The following is a 25,295-nucleotide window of genomic DNA, read 5'->3' as shown; positions in this document are numbered from 1 at the left end:
GGGCCCAAGGCCAGGCAGGGTGGCTCTGAGCTCTGTTGCAGAGCATGTGAGGAAGTGCCCAGAGAGGGTCACTTCTCTCTGGAGTAAGGAATCCTTGGAAAGGAGTGTCATCCAGCCTGGGGCCCTCAGAAACACAAATTATTTATTTCAGAAAAATGGCATCATAGGGGATACTAGTTGACTCATCATTCAGTCCCAGTTGGAGCCTCCGACCCAAGGAATGCATCAACCCCGAGGGAGAGCGGGCAGGGGTATGGGGTGCCCCTCCAGTGGCAACCCAGGTTGAGGGGAGCTCCAACCTCATGATACAATCATGGCAGAGAGCTCAGAGTAGATGGAGGCTGAGAGACTTCCAGGGGGTTGGGAATGACAGCCAGGACCCCAAAGGTGAGAACTTGGTAAGATTTCCTGAAGCCTGAAGTTTCCCCACACTTGCTTTTCTTTCCCGGCCAGCCTCCCTGAGCTGATCCGGTGAGGCCATGGTATGGAAAGTTCACACGTGCTTCTGTGAGGGAGGGGCAGAGACTGGGTAAAACAAGCAAGCCTGTATCTCCGGCCTTCAAGTGGAGAAGTGAATCCAGAGATAACAGGGGCGGTGTTGCCTTGAAAGAGGGAAGAGCCCTCAGCAGCCTAGGGCCTGCAGAAGAGAAAAAGGAGAACCAGGGATGCCTACCTCAGCCTCAGCCATAGGCATGGCCCCTGGGGCTTCACCACAGACAGGTGGAGGGGAAAGTGAGGGGGGCCTACTTAAAGCAAGAGTGTCTGGTACCATGGAATTTACCAGTGAATGATCTCCTGGCCTTTATTCCCTGACCCCACATATGCTAATAGCCATGTTTGGTGAAAGTCAGGGGCCTTTTCCAGTACTACATGTAGGTGTGATTTACAGGAACTTTTAAATAAATCTCATCCCAAGTGATTCATTATTCTATTACATTAGTTAGCTGTTGGCAGACCTGTCATCTCATATACAAAAGCAGAGCTATTTTGGTGCTTGTACTTATGAGTCATCTTGCCAACTTGCTGTATATATTTTCTATCCCTGTTCTATAATCACATTCTTTCATTCAGGGAATACAGGTGATAATGACGTTTTTACCTTCTCCTACATTCTTTTTTTCTGAGATCAAAATAGCAACAACACCCAAAAAGGCAGATATGGCTTTCTTCAATACCCCATGGGGATTTCTAAAACTCACTTTGACACTGGTGCTTCCACTTAGATCTGAAATTGCAAATAAGCTACTATAAATGTTCTTCTGAAATTTGCAATAAGCAGAAGTGTATATCAAGAAAGCCTTGCATTTGCAGGGCCTATCAAATCGTGTGCTCATGTTACCAAATGACCAAGACTTCAAAAATCCCTTTTTATGTTCCATAGATCTGCTTTGTCCATCATTGCTACTGAAGTCTAAAAAGTTCGTCTTTTTTTTTTTTAAGATTTTATTTATTTATTCATGAGAGACAGAGAGAGAGAGAGAGACAGAGGGAGAAGCAGGCTCCCAAGGAGCAGGGAGCCCGATGCGGGACTCGATCCCAGGACCCTGGGACCATGACCTGAGCCAAAGGCAGACGCCTAACCATCTGAGCCACCCAGGTGCCCTAAAAAGTTCGTCTTGATATGTGTCAACCCCAAGCAGGCTGAAGGAGAGAGGGAAAAAGATATAGTAACTCAAGAAAAGATGGATTTGTATGGCCGAGAAGACCATAAACCACGTGTTTCATTTACTACACTCTTTCTGGAAGGTCTCCCTTGGCAACTTTTAAGTGTTCTGTCATCATTTTTTGGAAGCTTCTCTAGCTGCTCAATGTGGTGAAAAGATGAGAGAATTATAATGTGAAGGTAAAGGAGGATCCAGCTCCTCTGACTGAAAAATGTTTCTCCATTTCCCCCTTTTATGTTGCCCTGCAACCCTCACTTGTTGACTCAGTCACACTGGCTGGAGCTGCATTGCATATTCTCCAAGGGACACACACTTCCCCATTCATAGGACCACATCAGGAAGTTAGAAGCATAACTTTGACTCAACGGGAATTTTTCTGTCCACATGTTTTCCATATTCGAGCTGTCAGGCCTCGGATGAGGGTCTTTACACTGCACCGAGTTTATTCTCAGGGGCATTCAACCCCATTGCTCAACAGATAGTTTGTTGTTGTTGTTGTTGTTGTTTGTTGTTTTTTAAGTAAACTCTACACCCAACATGGGACTCAAACTCCACCCTGAGATGGAGAGTTGCATGCTCTACCAACTGAGCCAGCCAGGTGCCCCTCAACAGATAGTTTTTAGAGAACCTTGGACCTCAGAGAGCTTCCCATGGTCATTTGTCAGGCAAATGCCCTAAAATTACTGATGTCTACTAGTCAACACTTAAGGAACGGCACGCCTCAACAGCTGATAATCTGGAATGTTCTCGATTTTTTAAATGTTTCCTAGAGGCTGCAGATGGTAATTTGGTTCTTTAGCCATGACAACAGGGGCCCAGACCATGCTTTTTGTGGAGACTATTCTCAGTACATCTTAGGCTCAGTTTAACCTTATTTTGAAGTGAAAATACATGTCTTTTAGGGAACCAAAAGTGACTTAAGGTGGCTGGATCACAGTGTTGCTATTAATTAATAATAATTAGCCTTTTTGTTGAAATCAACTGAAAATCCAATTAGACTGATATAACAAAAGAAATTCATTGTCTCACCTAAAAGGCAAGCAGTTGTTCAGGCCAGAGATGATTCAGGCTATCCATAAGTCTTGATGGGTTAAGGGTCTCATTTCTTCCCTCTTTCTGTTGTGACCCCAACAGTGCTGGGGTCATAGGATTCTTTGTTCATGTCAGAAAGAAAGAGAACATCTTTTTCTTCCATTGTCAACTATAATTCCTGGGTTTACATTCCAGGAATGGGACCAATTACTGGGTTTGGGAGTATAGGGTAGCGTGCTGGGCAAAAGCCAGCTCATCCTTGGAACTGAGGGCAAGTTGATCCCACCTAAACTGTTTTGCTAAGAACGGGGTAGAAATGGTTATGCAAAAGAAAATTGAGATAATGTTTTACCAAAAGAAGAGTACATGGATACAAGGAGGGAAAAAATAACCAACATCCTCTATTAAGTGTGTTGGGGGGGAAACTATAAGCTATCCAGAAAGGGAGGCTGAGGAGTCATAGCAAAGGGCTGTGTTAAGGAGTCTGAACTTGACATCCTTTGAAGGGTTGTAATCAGCGATTATCACCCAACATCCACAGAAAGCTCTCCAGAGGCATTTAATATCTAACAACCTTTTTACAAAGAAAGCTTTTTTTGTGGCGTTCTAAGAGATTGATGTCTGGTTAGTGAGTAGATGGATGCCTATTATTTTCCTCTTTGTACTTTTTGTTAGGTTTAGAATATTTCACAATTAAAAAGTGAAAGTAATGTAAAGGCACAGTAGACATTACCAGTGCTTACCAATATATCCTTTTTTCTTCCTCCCACATACCCAAGAAACTACATTTCCTTGCTTGCCTTGTGCTGACCAATAGGCTGTAAGCAAAAATCACACCTGTCTCTTCTGGTCTGAGGCGGTGAAAAGTCCCGTGCAAACATTCAGTTCTGCCTTCCCCTTTAGGGTGATAGTGATGGCCAGATGTTGAGATGGTAGAGCCACCAGAGCAAAGAAGCCTGCATCCCTGTGTCACTGTAAGGATGTCAGCTGCCTTGGAAAGTGGTCACAGATTCCGGTTATTGATATCATGTGTCAAATCATTCCCAAACTTACAGGCTTAAAGCAACAATTTTCTATTATCTCTCATGGTTCTGTGTGTGCTAAGCGGGCTCAGTCAGGCAGTTCTCACTAGGGGTCTCTCATACTGTTGCAGACAGCTGTTGACTGCTGCTGCAGTCATCTGACCACTCACCTGAGCTGGATGTCCAAAATGGCTAGAATTGAGGCTATTAACTGGGTACTCTGGTGCTATCAACCACAGCACCTGTACGTCTTGGGCTTCTTACTGCATGGGTCCTGGGTTCTGAGAAGAAGCATCCCAAGAGCATGTGTTCCAAGAGACCCAGGAGGAATTAAAAGGCTTCTTACAACTTGTCCTTGGATGTCCCACACCATCATTGCTGCCATATTCTATTGGTCAAGGCAAGTCACCAAGGCCAGTCCAGGTTCAAAGCAAAGGAAATTAGATTCCTACACTTGATATAGGGAGTAGCATATGGTACAGGAGGGGAAAGTATTGATCATGGCCATCTTTTATTATCTACTCTATTTGTCCTACACTGGACTTTGATGCACAAGAGATAATTTTATGTGATAAGCCATTGAAATTTTGGGGGTTGCTTCTTGCCTTAGCAAGCTTAAGCTATCGAACAGAATGGGAATTACAGAAAACATGAAAAAGTCCAAAGAAAAATGACTATGATTATATATTTCATTTATAAAATGTATTTTCATATATTTCCTTTCATATCTTTCCTTTTTTATGCATATTTTTATATAGTTATCATGCTATGTAGATAAGTTTAGTGTTTTTCCCCACTTAGAATTATAATATAAATATATCCTTTTCCTAACCAGAAGTCCTAGTAAAGTATTTAAATTACTGAATATTTCATTGACAAAGCACTCAACTGCTTCCAAATAGACATTTAGTCTTTTCCCCCTTAAATTAATTCATATATAATACTGCCATAAATATCTTTGTGCATAAAGTGTTATATCTTTTTGATAGATTATATTCATTCATCTTTAGATCCCTGATTTTGAAAGGTTTTATCCTAATAAATTTCTTGAGATCATCCCTAACTGTGTCCTCTATGGACAATGCCCCAATTTATATTTTCAGCCCAGATCTCTCCACTTACTCTAGACTTGACATCACTATTTGTGATCACTAATAGACATTTCAAACCAAATATGTCAAATTATTCTTTTTTTTTTAAGATTTTATTTATTTATTTATTTGACAGAGAGAGAGACAGTGAGAGAGGGAACACAAGCAGGGGGAGTGGGAGAGGGGGAAGCAGGCTTCCCGCGGAGCAGGGAGCCCGATGCGGGGCTCGATCCCAGGACCCTGGGATCATGACCTGAGCCAAAGGCAGATGCCTAACCGACTGAGCCACCCAGGCACCCCTCAAATTATTCTTGATTCTCCCCCTACTTCTCAAATCAGCTCCTTTCCCAGGCATTTTTATCTCAGTAAATGAGGCCACGATCTGTTCAACTGCTCAAGCCTAAATACGGGAGTCGCTCTTCATTCCTCCCATTCTTTTGCCTTCTTGCAGTCAGTTAGCAAGTCCTACCTGTTTTATCACCAAAATACACCTCATTTGTCCGTATCTTTCTTTCCAAAGCTCCCTACCTGGCCTAATCTATCGTTGTCTTCCCCTGAGCTACTGCAATGTTTTGCTGAGAGGTCTTCCTGCTTCCGTTTTTGTCTTCAATTCTGAGTTAAATTGTTAAAATTTTAAATTAGAGAGTGTCACTCTCCTGCCTATAACCCTTCTTGTTCTGGCCAGAAACGTCTGGCCTGTATCATACTTAGCTCTTAACACCTGCCCCTCCCCAGCCACACTGATCTTTCTGGTCTGAGTTCACTAGACACTCTTTCTGCCTCAGGGTCTTTGCATATGTTCCTTCTTGTCCTAGAACACTTTTCCCTACCTCTTCCAGGAGTTGCCTCTTTCTCATCTTTCAATTGTCATCTTCTTAGAGAAGGTGTATGGACTATTCTATTTAAAATAGCCAGTCACTTCCCATTAAATACCTGTGACAGCTCCAGAACTTTTATAGAAGAATAGTTTATAGGCAATAATCTGGTGGAGAGTGTGTGATGGTGGAAGGGGCTGGTGGCAACTTTCAGCTAGGACACTTGTCTTGAAGATGCATTTGCATAGCAACTTACACGAGACTGAGAGACTGTCAATTATCTTCTCAAAGACCAGTAATAGTGGTGGTGGGGTTGATGAATATTATGGGGATAAAATACCTCACACCCTAAACAGTCCTGGGTGATGTCACAGTACTTGCCATGTCTATTTCCTTTACTGCACTCATCACTGTCTGCAATTATCTTATCTGTGTTTTCTCCCCTTGCTAGAAGGTAGGCTCCTTGAAGACATGGTTCTTGTCTGTCTTCCCTACATACCCCATGCCACCCCCAACTCTAAGAACAATACCTAACTCAAAGCAATCAATGGATATTTTTAAATAAGTTAATGAAATGCTTTATAAATAAATAGGACTGAGTCACTCTATCTTATATTTCCATCCCAACTTTATCCCCAAGTAGATTTCCATGGATTATTTTGGTCTTCAAATCCATGATGTACATATTTATATTTCTATACATACACATGACACTCTGTTTCTGGGAAAGTAGAAAGTGTATCAGAACTCCTCACACAGGAAGGCAGAGACTAGGAGAAAATAAAGTGAAGATATGCCAGAGATGATATAGAAGAAAAATGACAGGAAAAGGGTTCAGTACTTGGAGAACATTAGAAGAGGTGTTATATGGCAGAAGAGGCCATTCATACCTTTGCGTTATCATTAAAAAGCTATTCCAGATCAAAATGTTCTTTCCAACGTTTAGGAGTTTTGACCCCAACTTTAGATATAGTCCTCTGCCCCACATCCTGTAATCTCTGGCTGTGAGCCTATATCTCTTGACTGTGTTCCCTATTTCTTGGCTGGTTTGCCTGCCTTGCCATTCAGTTTCATTTCCAAATTCAGGTTTCCTTATGTGTGAGTCATAGTGCAGTAAACAGTGATTGTATGTGCTGAGACGCAAATGAGTTGGAACAGGACTACTGCTCTACAAAGAGTTTCTCCAGAGTGCTCTTGGTCCAGCCACCTGGCCCCTCTTCTAGAACCAGAGGCCCTGTTGTATCTGGCCATGCCTGCCTGGCTGGCACCCACCAGTTCTGGGAGCTGAGCTTGGGCTAAGAAGTGAAGAAACACGGGGGTGGGTTTGGGTGGAAGTCCTGGACTGAGATGGGTGTTGGGGGCTGCTCCATACAGAGCCAGAGGGACACAGGTGAGGAGTGCAACTGGGTGGTTATAGCTGAATGATGGCTTGTTTTCATAGGATTTGTTCTGCTTGTGAACATTCCCTGTTTGTTGTCAGCCTAGAGTGTATAAAGTGTCACTAGAGAGATACAAATACGGAGGAAGGACCTTTGCAAGAACTGGCCAGAGATCTATAAATCAGGCATGTCAAGATTTAATGGGCTATTTCCTGCCTTTTCTCATAAGTGATAAAATTTATATTTTATTAATAATTTCAACAGTAACAACATTTGTTGCACAACATGACCACCACACCCACTGTTTACTGAATGCCTACTATTTTCCAGGCACCTACTGTTTGCTATGAGCTTTGCTTATAGCAATCCTTATCATACTAGGGCAGAGGGGATTCTTTTCCCATTTTTACAGATTTTTTTTAAATATTTTATTTATTTATTCATGAGAGACAGAGGGAGAGAGAGAGAGAGAGAGAGAGAGAAGCAGAGGGAGAAGCAGGCTCCCAAGGGGCAGGCAGCCCGATGCGGGACTCGATTCCAGGACCCTGGGATCATGACCTGAGCCGAAGGCAGACGCTTAACCATCTGAGCCACCCAGGCGCCCTACAGATTTTACTAATAAGAAAATTGAGCAGAGCAGAACAGTTAAGCCATTTACACAAGGTTATACAGCTAATGAAGTTGCAGAATCAGAATTTGAATGCAGCTCTATCTGGCTCCAAACTCTGAAAGTTTTTATTTTTATTTGAAATGACTTTTTTAATGAAATCATGTTTCAATTTCTTCTCTTTACATATAAGTATGAATGACCTATTTATACTAGTACTCCCAAAAAGTATATTGCTTTTTAGGATAGATTCTCTTGATAATATTTGGATTTAAAGTTTCTGTTGAATTTTATTTAATCTGGCACCAACTTTTAAAAATATGATGTAGTATTCCAACTTTGCAGGTTCTGTACTTATTTTAAGGTAGTTTTATAGAAGGTGAACTTTTTCAATAACGGCTTGTTGAGGTTAATGTTTTGTCATTTACAGGGTTAATGTTGAGGCATAAGGCATTTGTTGTATAATTCCACTCTACCAACAGGGAAGGTAATGTGCAAATAATTTAGGAATTTTCTAGAGAAGAAAGCAACCATTGTGCCTTTTTGTGTATGAGTACTTGAATATGATTTTTACTTCATTGGAAACTTACTGATGATTGTGCCTTCTGTTTTTTTAAATAAAACAATACATATTTATTATAGAAGATTGATAAAACACAGAGAAGAAGAATCATGCGTAATCCTACCGAAGATAAAGAATTAATATTGTTGTATATTTTACATGTCTTTTTTATACAAAAGTTTACATGTAATTTACTACTCTACCTGGAATTTATTTCAGCACGGGGTGTTAAGCCTTATGTGTCTGGTAAGACAGAGATGAGCTTGAAACTAGTCCCTTAGTTTCCAAAATGACACATGGTGTCTCTGTTGGAAATACATAAACTTGGTTTGGAGTGAGGCAAATCCCTGATCAATTTATATCCACTGTTGGGAAAATTCACAAGATTCTTGATGTAGACCAGATTCACATGTTAAAACTCCCAAGATAAACATCAAATTTCTGCCAAGAAAATTTAATTTTTTTTCAATATTAATAAGCTTCTTTGTTCAAACTTAAATGTCAGTTTTTTATTCTAAGGTAAGATACCTTGACAGACGGTTGAAAGAACAGTAGTCTGGGAAATACAGTTTACAGTAAGTCTTTCCAGAAATGAATTAAAATTCCTTCCGGAAAGCTTCTCAACCCCCCAAGCTTAAATTCCAAACTTTCCAAGAGACATGTGCAATTTTTTTTTTCTTTTTGCATGGATTTTATTTTTTAGGGCAGTTTTAGGTTCAGAGCAAAAAGTGAGGGGAAAGTACAGAGAGTTCCATAAAACTCCTACCCCCACACAAGCACACCCTCCCCCACTCTCAGCATCCTGCACCAGAGTGGCACATTTATTACAATCAATGAACCTACACTGACATGACCTTAACACCCAAAGTCCAGAGTATATGTTAAGGTTCAGTCCTTAGGTATGAGGTATGATACATTCTATGACTTTTGACAAATACACAGTGACATGTATCCATCGGTATAGTATCGTACAGAAGAGTCATATACTAAAAATCCTATTTATCCCTCCCTTCCCCCTAAACCCTGGCAACCACGGATCATTTTACCGTCTTGCAATATTTTTAAGAGAACTTTCGATGTCATTTAATCGGGAAACGTTTCTAAATGATCTTCTAAGAGCTGACTATAAGGCTCTCTGATAAAACAGCATAGAACTGTATTTCCAGGAGTCACGGGGCCTTCCTGCTTCAAAGCAAAGAGTGTGCAATGATGCAATTTGGGGATGTGGTTATAACTTGAATTATTCTCTTCACATAATGAAGTTTTGTAAGGAATATAGTAACTGTTCCCATTCATGCAGCCCAGGATCTGCAGTAAATGTGACTGTGCCAAGCTGGTTGTAGGACTCTGTGGCCAGGAAAGCTGCAAAGATCCCATACTTAAGTGTTTAGAAAGACCCCCCCCCCCGTGTAGGAGAGATTATCCTCCCATAGCCAGGGAGCATTTTGTCTCCTGCAGGAAGGATAAATTAACTTTTTGTTCCCTGGGGTATTAGAAAAAAAAGGCGTAAAATACATTGTTTTTTAATCATGTGGCTGTCAGTCTGGACCTATTTTGAGACTGGATATTTAAGACACCTATCCTTGTTTGTTTTGAATTATTTAGTATAGTTTCTTTAGGGCTTTATTATATACATTTTAAAACTATTTTTTCTGGGGGGGAATAATTTCAAACTTAGAGTTTGCGCAAATAGAAATTATACTAAGAACACCCATATACGCTTTATCCGGATTCACTTACTAACATTTTACATCATTTGCCTTATCATATATATAGGTGGTTTCTTCCTTTCAGAGGTATATTTCAATTATATGTTACATATGAAATGTTTTCTGAATCATTTGAGGGTATGTTATATACCTCATGGTCCTTTCCCCCCAAATACTTTTGTGTATATATCCTAAGAAGAGGAACGTTCTCTTATATAACCAAGACAGTAAATTTAACTCTAATGTAATACCTTTATCTACTTTTCAGTTCATATTCCAATTTTTTCAATTAGCCCAATAATGTCCTTTGCAGCGTTCTCCCTTTCCACTACAGAACCCGGTCTAGAGTCAGGTATTATATTTAGTTGTCATGCATCTTTCTTTTGGGGTGGGTGGGGGGAAGGAGGGGCAGAGGGAGAGGGAAAGGGAGAACCTTAAGTAGCTTCCATACCCAGCACAGAGCCTGACACGGGGCTCAGTCCTACAACCCTGAGATCATGACCTGAGCCAAAATCGGGAGTCAGACACCCAACCAACTGAGCTACCCTGGCCTCCCTGTCATGTCTCTTTTACCTCTTTTAATCTGGAACATTTCCACTGCACTTTTTAAGAATACAGCCCTACCACCCCTTTTAAAAAACAGAATATTATGTTTTCAGGTTTGTCTGATATTTTCCCAGAAATCTAGGGAAACAGTCCTCTCTGATCTGAGCTAACTGTTTGAATCTATCCTGGAGAATAACAATTTCTCCTTTTCTTCTGCCTTTCCAATCTCAATAGGTGTCTCTACTGGCAGAATTTAACCAGGAACCATTCAGGGGAAAGTCTTCTGGAAAATAGAATTCTGGGCTTTCTCCCACGGTGCAGAGGAGAACGTAGAGAGGGGTAGCAATGGTGCTAAGTTGACCACCGAGAAACTGGGGAGAGAAGAGGACAGTGAGCGCCCTGCCCTCATGGAGCTTACAGTCTCCAGGGAGATCTGTATGGGCCATGAGGGAAACACACAGGGCTGCAACCCAGAATAACGGGGGTACTCTCTCAGGGCACAGAGGCCTGAAAGATGACGAGGAGCCAAGCTATGTGAAGGGTGGCATGTGGCGGGCTTGACGGTCTAGGTAGAGAAGTGGCCAGGGCAGTGGGTCCCCTAGCAGAAGAGAGCTTGGTATATTTTAAAAAACAACAGGAGGTCGACATGAATGGAATCTGGTGAAGAGGATGGCCGAGGTTGGATGATGCTGGGCTTTATAGGACCTGGTGATGAACTGGCATTTTGTTGTAAGTGAAACAGAAATGTTCCTACTCCACGTGGCACCTCTGGGCAAATTAGAAAAAGGCATCCCCTCCTTCAAGCATTTCTATCTTGTTGGAAAATTGTTGTAAAATAGTTTTAGTAGGATAAGGCACTTCTCTGAAATCTGCCAGAGGATATTTGTAATAAATACAAATTTACAATGCCCCAGTGTGAAAGGCACTCTTCCAAAGCTTTATTCTACTACAACCTGTACAACTGTATATGGCAGCCTCTGTGGGGGGCCATGGAAGGCAGGCTTTCTGCAGGGGGGATGGTACAATCCTGTGTTGTCCCTATGTGGAGGGGAAATGAGGAGAGGAGAGGAGAGAATTTCACGTGAAGTGTTTTGGAGGTAGATCCTGCGATTTTTTGGAAGCAAAGGGATTGGACGAAGGAACTAGGAAACAGGATGAGACAGTGATGACTCACCAGGCTTGTGGGTGGGAGTGGATTCCACTGAGACAGGCATAACCTGGAGAGGACCAGGGACTTCAGAAAGAAGAAATCGAGGAGTAAGTAAAATCCAGGTGTCTGCCAGCTCTCTTTGAATGCTCTGCTTTCAACTAAAAGTTCACCAAACTCTGTCTTTTCCAAAATAAGTACCTTGAAAAACTTACCCATTAAAATCAAGGACAATAATAAGATCTTTGCCTTTCAGGTTTATCGAATTGGGTTAAACTCAAATTTTGCCAAGATTTCCAAGTTCCTCTAAGTTTTAGGCATTCCGCCACAGACTTTACACACCTTATTTCCTCTGCTCAGCAGTCCATGAGGTAGTTCCTATTTTTATCTTCATTTTACAGAGGAGATGGGAAGCTCAAAGAGAGATCTTATCACTCGATTTGAACATGGTGCCATGGTTACAGGTCTCAGGCAGGAGTTGATCCTATTGCCTTTGTCCCTTGTTTATTTCAGCTTTGTCAGTACTATCCAATAGTACTTTCTGCAACAATGGAAATACTTTATATCTGCACTGTCCAGTAGTCATGTGGCTATTAAGTACTTGAAATGTGGTCAGTGTGACTGAGGAACGGAATTTTTAATAACTACATGTGGTTAGTGGCTACCATATTGTTGGTACAGCTCTAAATCAGTGGAGTCTGAATTGGGTTGTGCACAGCCCAGAGAGGGGATAGAATATGCAGAGTAGAGAAAGAAAACCCACACAATGTTTTATTTTTTTATTTTTAAAAAGATTTTATTTATTTATTTGACAGAGAGAGAGAGAGACAGCGAGAGAGGGAACACAAGCAGGGGGAGTGGGAGAGGGAGAAGCAGGCTTCCTGCCGAGCAGGGAGCCCGATGCGGGGCTCGATCCCAGGACCCTGGGACCATGACCTGAGCCGAAGGCAGATCCTTAATGACTGAGCCACCCAGGCGCCCCTCACACAATATTTTAAATAATTATTTCTGATTTTTTGTGTGTATGTTTTATAATGTACCTAATATATTAGTTATATAATGATAGATATATGTATATATATATGCATACTATATATTACATATACTATAATGTATGTAATTAATATATATTATATACAATGATTTTTATCTAACCCTTACGTGGCACGAACCAGGTACCAGGCACTATGCTTTACAAATACTTACTCATTTAATCTTCATAATGATACTGTGACGTAGCTGCTTTCATTACAGTCCTTTTGGCTTCTAAAGCCATGCATTTTAGGATAAGCTAAATAAGTATATTGGGAGGGGAGAGTGGACAAACATTTTTACTGATGGCTGAGTGACCAAAAATGTTTGGTGACAATTGCTGTAGACTAGACATAGCAACTGCTAATCTCAAAATTTAAAGGGATTTGGGGCGATCAAGACCCCCTTTTTTTTCCACTGACAAAATGTTGCTTTGCATGTAGAGAGGGAGGAGGCTGAATGAAGGTGCAGGTAGGGTGATGGTTGAAACCAGTGTCCTGGGGACATTTGTACTTGTCTACAGAGACAACTATAGCTAACACATGTGAAGATTTGTGTGATAGGGATACTGTAAGTTTCCCCATTTAAAAAGAATTCATCCTTGCTAGTTTTGTTCTAGTTACTAATTTTTTTACAAAAAGATTTGTTTCTGAGACATTGGAATAGGGGGAGGATGGGAGCCAAAGACCTGGAGGAGGAAGAATCCCAGACAGAAAGAAAGCGGATCAGAAGCAAGACCTGCTCATGTTCCCTTGGTGGGTGCTCATTTACGTGCAGCTTGGGCGCTGGCGGCTACAATTCAAGAACTATCAAACAAAGGTTAAATATCCTTGCAATAATAGATCAATGGGAAAGATAAAATTTACCCAAATCTATTTTCCACCTGCACACTTTTTGTGTGGAGTTTGCCATCCCCTTCCCCCATTCCTTGGCCATCTCTGACAACTTGCTATCGCTCCACGTACCCACCAGCGCGCTTAGCAAACAGTTGCTGCGGTATGAAGAAGGGCAGGTTTAACCTTATATACTATCATTACCGTTTCCAAGTATGTGAAGTAGGTAGATGAGGTTTTGCTGCGTCAGAGAAAAGTTCTGGTAAGACCAGAGTTCTAAGGCAGGCAATGAAGGCATGCACTTAAAGGGCTGTGCAGAGTCCGCAGGGTGTATGTGTTGCAACCGCAGCTGTTTCGGTTTCAAGAGGTAGGGGTTTCAGGGAAAGCGAATGAAAGGTGTGACGGACAGGAACGCCGCGCTAACTGCGAGGAGCAAACAGACGTCTGCCCGGACGCCTTTGGGCATCTAACATCCAAAAAGCCTTTCTTTCCCGCCCGCAGAAAGTTCTTGAGTTCCCTGGAGATGCCGGTTCGGTGGCAGGGAAAAGGCAACCCAACCTTCCTCCCATTTTTCCTAAAAACCTCGTACTGAGATGAACAATCCTTTCCAAAGGATTGCCAAGAGCCAGAAAACCAGGTAAGACGGCCCACGTGCACCCAAGATTCCCGCGTGCGAGTCCGCACAGCGAGCAGAGGAACCAACTCTCCGTCCCGGCTGCCTAGGTGGGTGTGGCCTTCGCCGAGGCCCCTCCCCCTCGAGCACGTCGCGCGGGGCCGCACGGGCGGGGCGAGGGAACAGGCAAGAAAGGGCGGGGAGTGAGCCTTGTGGGTGTGCTCGTGCCCGAGCGCTCGCGCCTGGCGTGTGGGCGGCGGCGCGCCCGTGCCCGCGCAGAGGAGAGGCCAGCCCAGGCGGCCGTTGTGGGGTTCGACTAGAGGGGCGGGGGAGTCACCTGCGAGCGGCGGTGCCGCCCGCTCGCCCGCCCGCCCGCCCGCCGCGTCCGGATCGCGCCGGCTGCGCGGGGCCGCTGGCTGCACACACCCAGGGAGGCTGGGGTGGCGGAGCGGGCAGAGTCCGCGCCCGGCGCCCCGGACGAGCAGGAGTCGGATCTTCGCCGCTGTCGCCGCCGCCCGCGCCCGGCTGGGTAGGTGAAGCCCGAGGTTGCTTGTCCGCCGTTCCCTGGCGGGCCGGTAGAGGAGAAGCGAAACTTTCCGGCGCTTCCCTCCGCGGTCCCCGGGCCGTCTGCGGCGCGGGGAGGTGTCGTCGTCGCGGGCGGCGGCCGACGCCATGTTGGGGTCTGTGAGAAACGGGGCGCTCCCGGCCGCTCCCCGCGCGCTGGGGCTGGCCCGCGGACGCCGGGGGCGACCCGCGCCCGCCCGCAGGACACCGCCGCCTGCGCCCGTGGGCTCGGGGGCTGTCCCCAGGGTCCGCGGACCGGGGGACCGGGGACGGGCGGAGGCGCCAGGAGGGTCCCGAGGTCGGGCGAGAAGTTGGCGAGGCGTGAGGACTGGGGTCCCGTTCGCGGCCAGTGGAGTCTCAGGGCCCCAACGTCTTTCTGTCCCAAAAGTTTGCGGGGTCTGGGCATTAGGGACGTTGTAAGTTGAACAGCATATTTTTATGTGACTTGGGGCAAAAAAAATGGCCCCGCAGATTTCGCTCTGATGGAAGAAGCGTTGGCTTTAGCACGTTTATTTAGAGTCTTTTAAAGTTGTATGGTCTTCGGCTGAATTTTTTTTTCCTTTTTTAAAATTTTTCCGAGGGCCGAGAGCTTGCTGCTCATGTTGCTTGAATTCCCTTGTGTGTTCTTGCATTATAGCAGTAACTCGTGAGTGTGCGGTGGAAATGGTAGTATTAAGGTTACAGATAACTAAGCCCTTTTGTAATTCAGACTCACAAAGTATGTAAGTTGGTAAATACCTTCTTTGTTGTGTTTTAGTACGTTACAGAAGAGACTTAGTACAGACAGACTTAGGAACTCTGACAGACTGAAAGGCATGTGTCTTAAGGTGAAGTAATCTGGACATTACGAAGTTTTTTTTCCTCCGTTTGGTGCGACCCTGCCATGTTTTGAGCATTTCATCTTTTTTCCTGTACTATAGTAGCTCACGGGGTCCTCGGGTTAATTCAGTATTAACGAAGGCTTCTATTTTTAATCTCTTCGGGTCCTGACAGCACTGGAGGTGAATGGTATTAAGTTTCTCTACTTAATTGGAAAGCACATGCTATCGCCTCAAAAAATAAAACTGGTATACTAACCCAAGGCATCAAAAAGGATTCAGCCTCAATTACCCCAGTCAATGAATGTAAATTGATGTGTTTTAATAAAGGCATCTTAGCTTTAAAATTCTGTTAAATGAACTGAAGGGGCTCTGAACCACAAATAGGATAAACCCTAAAACATGTCTTGGAGAATTTCTCTTCTAATCCTAGAGGTAATAATAGAGCTTCTGCTCAGATTTGGCTGCTAATTTCCTTCTTAAATCCTTTTTGTTTTGCTTCATTGTCGAGTAAACACTGTTATACCCATTTGTTTTTCTGGATGAAGAGTTAACCTAGGAATGAGGTGACTTAACTAACTTCATAAATCTTGCAGCCAAACGCATTTAACTGAGGTCTTTATGACTCTGAAGCCTTCCTGTTTTTCCTATTAGCATTAACTTTGTAGCATGTGGCAATCTCTGTCCACCTTGTTTCCTCTGTCTTTGCTGCTCTTTCTGATTTTAGCTCCTCCATATAGTTGTTTCCTAGAGAGCTGATTTACAAGGGTTCTTGTAGTGGAATTTTCACTTGAGCCTATACTTTAACACCTTCTCTGTGCTGTTCTCCTTACCCCACCCCCTTTCTCTCCCCAAGAATAACTCACTTATCTCATTGCAGTCTAGTAAATACTACACTGATCAGTCATGGTACCTCCTTAACTACAGGCATTGCATGGAATCTGATTTGCCGCTTCATCCCCAGTGTGCAGAGAACATAGCAGATGCTCAGGAAAGGTTTGAGTGGATGAGGACACATCTGTTCCTTGTAAATATACTTCATGAATTTCTTATTAAATTGCCCTTTCCAGGGGCGCCTGGGTGGCACAGTTGGTTAAGCATCCAACTCTTGGTTTCAGTTCAGGTCGTGATCTCAGGGTTGTGAGATGGAGTCCCATTTGGGGCTCCGCACTCAGAGCAGTGTGCTTGAGATTCCCTCCCCTTCTGCCCCTCCCTGCCCTGCTCGCTCAGGAGCTCTCGCACATGCTCTCTCTCTCTCTCTCAAATAAGATTTTTAAAATAAAATAAATTGCCCTTTCCGTGGGCATAGAAGTTAAATCTTCTCTAATGTTTTTTCTTTTTTTTTTTTTTTTGAGAATTTGTCTTGTTAGCTCAAATTTTGGCGTGGGGATACAGAACTTGAATTTTTATGAAATTTCCAAGTAGATAATGATATAATCAACAAAGAAGCAGTGTGTCACCAAAAGAATAACAATTTTAAAGTGTGATTGAATTTATTTGTACTAGATGGAAATAGAGGTAATTCCTTATGATAAATTTGAAGGTCATGTTGACACATTTAAGCTCTTTGATAGAGCAACTCATTTCTCTGTCAATTATTTTGTTAGAATTATCTTAGGACTTTGGTTTAGAATGCCTTACTTAATGGAAAGCATATAAAAATTGCTTTTCTGTTGATAGGCTTATCTTTGAGAACCAGCTTTGTATGCCAGCTGCATGCTTAATAGTTTCTTGTTGGCTTAACTGAATAAAGTATACTTCATAGATATACTTTCAGAGTGCTGTGTCAGGTTGCAGACCTCTCTAGGTGAAGGTGTTTACTAATTCTGTAATGAAATTACTATAGAATTTGGGGTTAATTCTCTGACCCCCCCAAATAACTTTCCCTCCAATCCATAAATCACAAACTGGTGTGCCCAATTTGTGAGGTCCTAGGAAGGAAGAGAAGGCATTCAAGTAGCTGCTGTGAGTGCTAGAGAAAGCAGTTGCAGTAGGGTGGACTGGAACAGACAAACCTGTATCCATAGCTCTGCTCCTACTGGCTTGTGACTCTAGAACAGGTTGCTTCATTTCTCTAAGCTTCACAGGACTCATTTGTGAAATGGACACAAATACTTGCCTCAAAGTGTTGTGAGGATTTACTAAAATATGTTTATGGAATTGCCTGGTGCATGATACTCAGTAAGTTATGTTAGCAAATGAACAAAGTGGTTGTCATTTACATTGAATCATAGAATTTTAAAAGGAAGCAACTTGGGCATCTGGGTGGCTCAGTTGGTTAAGTGACTGCCTTCGGCTCAAGTCCAGAATCAAGTCCCCACATCGAGCAGGGAGCCTGCTTCTCCCTCTGACCCTTTCCCCTCCTTGTGCTCTCCCGCTCTCATTCTCTCTCTCAAAGTAAAAAAAAAAAAAAAAGCAACTTTTAGAGGCACCTGGGTGGCACAGTTGGTTGAGCATTTGACTTTGGTTTTGGCTCGGGTCTGATCTCCAGGTGGTGGGATCGAGCCCGAGTGGGGCTCCAAGCTCAGCATGGAGTCTGCTTGAGATTCTCTCTCTTTCTGCTCCTCCTGCTCATTTGTGCTCTCTCTTTCAAATAAATAAATCTTAAAAAAAAAAAAAAAAAGTAGCTGTTAGAAATATGTAGTTTAGTTCTTAACCTTGGCCGCACATTAGAATTCCCTGAGGAACTTCTTAAAAATACTGATGCCTGAATTCCACCCTAGAACCAAGTCAGAATTACTGGGTTTGGGGTCAAGGCATAGGTAGTTTTGTCTGTGTGTGGGGTTGTTTTTTTTTAAGCACCTATGATTTTAATGTGTAGTTAAGGTTGAGAATCATTGATATCTCATCTCCTTATTCTCATTTTGTGGTTGAATAAAGTACAGAGAGAGATTAAGTGCCCCCCAAATTCCTGTCAGACTGCAAAGGATATGTCTGAGTCAGAGGAAAGTGAAGTATGTAGAGGTTAAAGTAACAGTTACATTCATTACAGACTAGAAAGGTGGGCTGCATTTGTAAATAACTACAGTTGACTTACTCTAGTGACCTTTACTACCACTCTACATCAGCAACCTACACGGATGACCAAGTTATTTAACCTTGTCATCATTTTGAACTACCTCAAGTCTTAAACTCACCAGAGGTGGTGATTCAAAAGCCCGTGTTTCTGTTTTCCATCATACCTGATGAACCAGCTTTTTGTCCTCATTGTCACCTCCCAGGCTGTTAATTTTCTACCTTCTTTCGGGTGCTGAACCTTGTAGTTCATATTCTGTGAACTCACTAGCACCTCATATTCCTTTCCTTGACCTTTGCTGTGTATAACCGGTCAATTCTCAGCTTGTAAATACCACTGTTTCCTTTTTCTGCCCAGCACTTCTGAAGAAAGTCACAGCTTTGGTGACTGTTGAATATTTGTTTTCCAGCTGCCTGTGTACTAGTTGCTTTCTAATCCTTTTCTCATCCCAGAGTTGACTCATTTTCTCTGTTGTGTTTTCAGTCTCAGATTGTTAACCCCAATCTTGAAACGCTTGATTCTTAGAGATGAACTTGCTTCCTTCTAAAATGATTAAGATTTTGTGATGTGAATTTTCTGTTTTCTTCTTTGCGTTAACTTTTTCATCTTTTTTTTTTTCTTTCCATTTTTGTAAGTGGAACTATACTTAATTCTTTATGCCGGGGAAAATTTTTTTTAAAAACTTAGTTTTTTCATATTTTTATCAATTGTAATTTTGCATTTGTTTTTTACACTTATATTTTCCTACATGTTCTTCTTTACAAATCTTGTTACTTAAGAAGCAATAAGTGTTCTTTGTCTATGAGAGAATATGTGTTGGCACCTGGGTGGCTGAGTCCATCCATTAAGGTTAAGCATTTGCCTTTGGTTCAGGTCATGATCCTAGAGTCCTGGGATCGAGTCCACATCGGGTTCCCTGCTCAGCAGGGAGTCTGCTTCTCCCTCTGATCCTCTCCCCACCCCCTTGTGCTCTCTTTCTCTCTCATTCTCCTTTCTGAAATAAATAAAATCTTAAAAAAAGAATGTCTTCATTATAAAATCATTAGGCAATGTAAAAATATTTTACCCTAGTACTTAGAGACAACCGGTACTAAATTTTTGGTATATATCTTTCCAGACTTAAAAAAAAAAAAAAAAAAAAGGTTTATATGTGCTGTTTAAAAACCTTTATTTAATAAACTGCCTTAACAGTTTTCCACATTAAATATTAATCTCTGTTCTCTCTGTTGAAAAATCTATTACATGGATATGCTGTAATTAGCTAGTCTCCTATTATTTCTGGCTTTTCAACATATCAGGACAAAGCTACAGTGAACTTCTATATGTGAATAACTTTGTACAATGGTCTAAGTTTTTTTGCATATATTCTTGGAAATAGAATTTTTGTGTAAACTTTCTAAAGTGCTTCTATTGCCAAAAATGGCATTAAGAAAAGTTGTTCCAGTGTATTCTGTCAAGCATATGAGTGCCCATTTTCCCCACATCTTAGCGAGGTGAATAATACATCATTTTCATTTTTATTTCTTTGGCACTGAGAACCAACATTATTTCATTTACTGGTCATTTTTATTTGTTATTTTGAAAATTGCTGTTTGTATCTTACCCATTTTTCTTTGGGGATATTTTCCTTTTTTCTTTTTTAATTACATGGGCCCTTTTATATATTAAAAATGTTGACCCTTTGTCATATGTTACAAATATTTTTCTTTAATGCTTTTTCCCTTCAGTGTTGAAGTTTCAAAATTTTATGTGGTAAAATGTCTTTTAAGACATTTGGCTTTTTCATGGTGTATATATAACCATTCCCCTCTATGGCTAGAAATTTAGCTTCTGTTTTTCACTATTAGAATTAATGCCAGAGGGAAAACTTTACGCACAGCATATGTGCCCCTCCCCCTGACCCCCCACAAGAGTTTCTTTCTCAGGATAAATTTCTGTGGTTAAAAATTCCAGGGTCACAGGGCAGTGCTTTCTGAAGCATTATTATACATGACCATTAGTCCTCAGTTTTTCCACGTGTTTCACTGCTATTGTGACTTGTTAGCACAGTAAGGTTTTTTAGTCTGAGACTTGTGAGACATGTGAAAGCATGTTGAAAAGGTGCTTTGTGCTGTTTTCTCCCCTTCTCGCCTCTTGCTTGTCTGTTTCTAAACGAGGTGTTCCCCAAAGTTCAGTCCTTTGACCTCTCTGTCTTCGATAGCATCAGCCAGCACCTCTACATGTGAATGATTACTCAATCTTTTTCAGTCCTGGAGCTCCCTGCTCATCCTAGCATTTGTGTTTGTCTGACAGATGTTTGTCATGTGCATACCCTGAGGGTACTTCAAGATGAGTATGTCCTAAACTGATGTCTTCTCCCTCCTGAAGCAAACCTAGCATCTGCCAATGGCTTATGTTTAGACCTTTGAAGTATCTCGCACTCACTTTTCACTCATATAATCAGTTGGTTTCTAAATCCTATCCTCTATACCTCAGTCTCTCTCTCTTACCCTTTTTATTTCTGCTGTCAATTATTGTGACTCAGGCTTTTGTTACCCTCTGGGTTTTTGTTTTGTTTTGTTTGCCTTCGATCTAACTTCAGTAGTCTCTCCAGTCCATCCTGTGTACTACTTTTGTGTACTGATTAATATTTTCCTATCTGAAAGCCTTAGTCTTCCTGTTGCCTATATAATAATAAAGTCTAAACTCTTTAGTCTGATGCTTACTTTCCTTTGCAGTTTGGCTCTTCTCTATCTTAACAGATTTCTATTCTACCACCGTACTTTGTCCTGGCCCTACCTCCTCCAACCTCAGCTATTCTCTGAGCAATATGTTTGTACACCATCACGCCTCTTTGCCTCCCCCTCTCCCCCAAATAGTTTGACCTACTACTTTTGCTTGAATTTCCAGCTTCAATTTCTAGTCGTTTTAGAGTTGTTTCTAGATGTTCCCCGGCCACAGTTACCTGCCAACTAAACACTTTGGCCCTGGGCTTCATCACTCTTATTATTTTTTTTTAATGTTTTTGGTTTGTTTCTCCTCTGACTGAGTGCACAGATTTAATCATATTCTTTAGTTCATAGCATACTATATGGGTACCAAACTCTTTTCCTGTCGTTTTCTTCTTTATCATTTATTCCCATCATTCTCTTTCCTATAGACACACACCCTAATGTATAACACATGAATTACACAGTTTTATGTATATAAACTTGGATTTATAGCTGTCTTTCTCCTTCACAAAGATTTTTAGTTTTGAGTATTTCTGCCTTTTATTACTACTTGTACAGAGTAAGTGGTCCATAAATGTTTGCTACTACTTCAAATTTATGGAAAATTAATATTGGTTTTACCAGCTTCCCTATTGCTTAGACCAGAAACCTGTGGATTTATTTGAACTTTATTCTTCCACTTCTGGTTAGTCATAGCAATCCTGAACTTGATCGCTATTCTTTCTTTTCCTGTTGCAAACTTCACTCTTATCAATTCATCAGAGCACTCCTTCCAAAAGCTTCAGAATGAACTCTCAGGAACCAACAAGATCTGGTCATATTTTTTTTTTCTCCCCTGTTTCTCTACTAAATGACTCCCTCTAGCCTCTGCTACATCTGTACATGTGACTTTTTTTTTTTTACACATTTTCTTGCAGAGCTTTGTGCCTTTACCACTGTTTTGCCTTTTGAGGTTCCACTTATTGTTCACACCTGTTTCAAGTGTTCAAATGCTACATTCTTCAAGCCATACCTTCACTCTTACGTTTTTGCTTCCTTACCGCTTTGTTACTGTTTTTATCATAGTACTTAGCTCATTGTGCTTTTTTATTAAAACTTTGTGGTACAGGGGCGCCTGGGTGGCTCAGTCATTAAGTGTCTGCCTTCGGCTCAGATCATGGTCCCAGGGTCCTGGGATCGAGCCCCAAGTCGGGCTCCCTGCTCCGCGGGAAGCCTGCTTCTCCCTCTCCTGCTCCCCCTGCTTGTGTTCCCTCTCTCGCTGTGTCTCTGTCAAATAAATTAAAAAAAAAAAAAAAAAACCTTTGTGGTACACGTCTTGAATCCCAGTGTCTCGTTCATTCTTTTTTCCCACTGACACCGCATAAAGCCTTGAAATGTGGTGAGCAGATTGCAACTGCTTTGAAAAACACTAAAGAAAATTTGTTAGGGATGTGATGGAATAACCAACTCCACAGTAGCATTTATTGGAGCTTTACCAGCTTTACTTTTCAATGTCATACAATGGTTTCTTTACAGCACTCAGCACTATACAGCTGCCCCTGTATAAAAACTTTTGAAATGATGCACTTTTTTATCTGAATTTTGGTGGTGGTGAAAATATGCACACATCATCATTTTTTATTTGCTAACTAAACAGCTGTGCTTCTTGGCAAGAGAAGAAATCGTTTTTGTATATTATCATGAGATTGAGATTTTTTTTTTAAACAGGATCTGCCATGCTCAATACTTAGAATTCATAATTAGATACTAGTTAAATGGACCCAGATATTTGCTTGTAAATTTAAAATCTGTAGGTCTAGTGAAGCAGTTGATGTGTAGGGTGTGGTTCCTGTTTTCTGTGAACACTAGTACAGATGTCAAAATGAAGTCTTTGATTTTTGTCAAACTCTAGGTTGAAAAGCTGCTGCCACTTTTAACTGCTGGTCATACTAAGCTCAGTACAGATTGATGGGACATATATGCAAGCGTTATTGTAGGTGCTTTGAGGAATACAGAGTTGTAGGAAAAGATATTCTTGTTTCTAGGAACCTCCAGTCTCTTTTGGGGGGGGGGGAAAGCAGGTATACACATCTTTATAAAACTAGAAGAACATAAGTACCATAAGGTGGTACAGGTAAAATGGTATGTGGATTGAAAGATGAAACAATTATCTGGCTGTGAAGCTACTGAACTGACTGCATCATGAGGAACTGGTAAAATTTCAGAATAGCAGAGGAGGGGGCCATATACTGGGCTCAGAGGTAGGCGAGGAAGCTCAGCATATTCCGGGAATAGCATGTAATCTGCTTTGACTTTAACAAAGAGAACATATAGAAAGAGGTAAAGCTGGAAAGATAGACTGGGGCAGCCTGGGGTTTGACTGTGAAGGGCTTTGAATGCCAGATTAAGGATTTTAGATTTAATTTGGTCAGCCAGGGAACCTTTGGTTTTTGAATAGGGATTACCTGATTACAGTGTAGTTAAAGAATATTAATCTTGGGGCATCTGGGTGGCTCAGTCGGTGGGACATCCGACTCTTTGATTTCGATTTTTTTTTTTTAAGATTTATTTATTTGACAGACAGCGAGAGAGGGAACACAAGCAGGGGGAGTGGGAGAGGGAACGGAGCAGGAAGCCTGATGTGAGGCTCGATCCCAGGACCCTGGGATCATGACCTGAGCCGAAGACAGACATTTAACAACTGAGCCACCCAGGCGACCCTCTTGATTTCGATTTGGGTCATGATCTTCGGGTCGTGAGATTGAGCCTTATGTCGAGCTTCGCACTGGGCATGGAGCCTGCTTGAGATTCTCTCTCTCTTCCTCTTCCCCTTCCTCCCCTACCCCATGTGTGGGTGTGTGCTCATGTTCTCTCTCTCTCTCTCTCAAACAAAAAAAAAAGTCTTGTGTTGTATGCCTTAAATGCTAGTTTAAGTCTGGAAGTCCTGCTTAAAACTTGAGGTCTGTATTCTTCCTCTGTCTCCTACCTCTCTAAAAATCTTTTGTAACTCCCAGTGTCTCTATTCTGATTTGCCAAATTCTCTAAAACCCTTAACTATGGATTAGTTTTTATACACCATGGTAAATTTCTCCAGCAAGTCTAACCTATTTGAAATTGCCTTTACTGACACCCTATATCAGTTGATAGCTTTACTTTCCTGTTCCTTTTAGTATTTGAATGATCACTTTTAGCATTTTTATACTTATTACCATGTTTCAGTTTTTTTCTCTTATCAGTGGCTTTCTCCACATACATAATATGGTTCACATAAGTGAAATATTTTTGTAATATTTCTGAAGGTAGCAAAGTATAATAGAAAAACATGCATTTTTGTAAAAATTAGCTGTGAGACAATGGGATAATTGTTTAACTATACATGACTTAATTTACTCTTGTAAAATGTATGTAATTACCACTTAACAAAATTTGGATCATTAAAATAGTAAAATGTGGAAGTGCCTAGCATATGTATAGGTGTTGAGTAAATGTTTTTTTTTCTTTATTCCTTTTCTGGCTAAGCCTGTAGAATAAGGCATTTGAGTTTACTCGTCAGTAATAGGCAGATTTGGTGTCTAGGAGAGACTTTTTAAAAAATTATTAGGGCTTCTCTAAATGTTCAAAATTTTGTTCAATTCTCTCAATCCAGCTTTATATGAGTTTAAATTTAAAATATAAATGCTGGTCCCTTTTTTCTTATCTAAAACATGAACTTTTTTTTTTTTAAATCACTACTAATTTCTACAATACATGTTGTGGAAGGGGTGTTGAAGATGATGGTATAGGAACTCCCCTCCTCCCATGGACACACTGAGTCTACAGCTACCTATGGAACAGTTTCCTCTGAATAAGACCCGAAAACTAGCCGAATTCCTTCACAACAAACAGTAAAAGGGCCACACTGAGACAGATAGGAGAGGCAGAGATGCAGTTTTGCCAAAAACCCCACCCATTGTAGTAATGCACAGTTGGGATGGATCTCACAAATGGAGCTACTCCTTTAGGAGCTAGGGGTCTCTGCCCTGATAAAGTAATGGTCATGAAGATGCTCACTGAACTTAGGAGAAGAATGAACACAGTGAGAACTTCAGCAGAGATAGGAAAATAAAGTACCCAACAAACTCACAGAGCTGAAGAATATGGTAACTGAACTGAGTA

General features: G+C 41.6%; 1 protein-coding gene across 5 annotated transcripts in view; it reads left to right on the top strand.

Annotated features, from left to right (window-relative positions):
* The first annotated feature begins 14,292 nt into the window (after positions 1–14,292).
* PLEKHF2 (pleckstrin homology and FYVE domain containing 2) overlaps positions 14,293–25,295 on the top strand; it is a 29,225-nt gene continuing 18,222 nt past the window's right edge. For 2 of the 5 annotated variants that reach the window (XM_027621895.2, XM_027621877.2), the window contains exon 1: positions 14,294–14,581. The gene's annotated coding sequence lies outside the window, so the exon portion shown is untranslated. Of the gene's footprint in view, positions 14,582–25,295 lie in introns of all 5 variants that reach the window. The other 3 variants (XM_027621887.2, XM_027621869.2, XM_027621903.2) reach the window with 2 other exon arrangements.

The sequence above is a fragment of the Zalophus californianus genome, chromosome 4, assembly GCF_009762305.2.
Source record: "Zalophus californianus isolate mZalCal1 chromosome 4, mZalCal1.pri.v2, whole genome shotgun sequence".
NCBI lineage: Eukaryota > Metazoa > Chordata > Mammalia > Carnivora > Otariidae > Zalophus > Zalophus californianus.
This window is presented reverse-complemented; position numbering and strand designations above follow the sequence as displayed.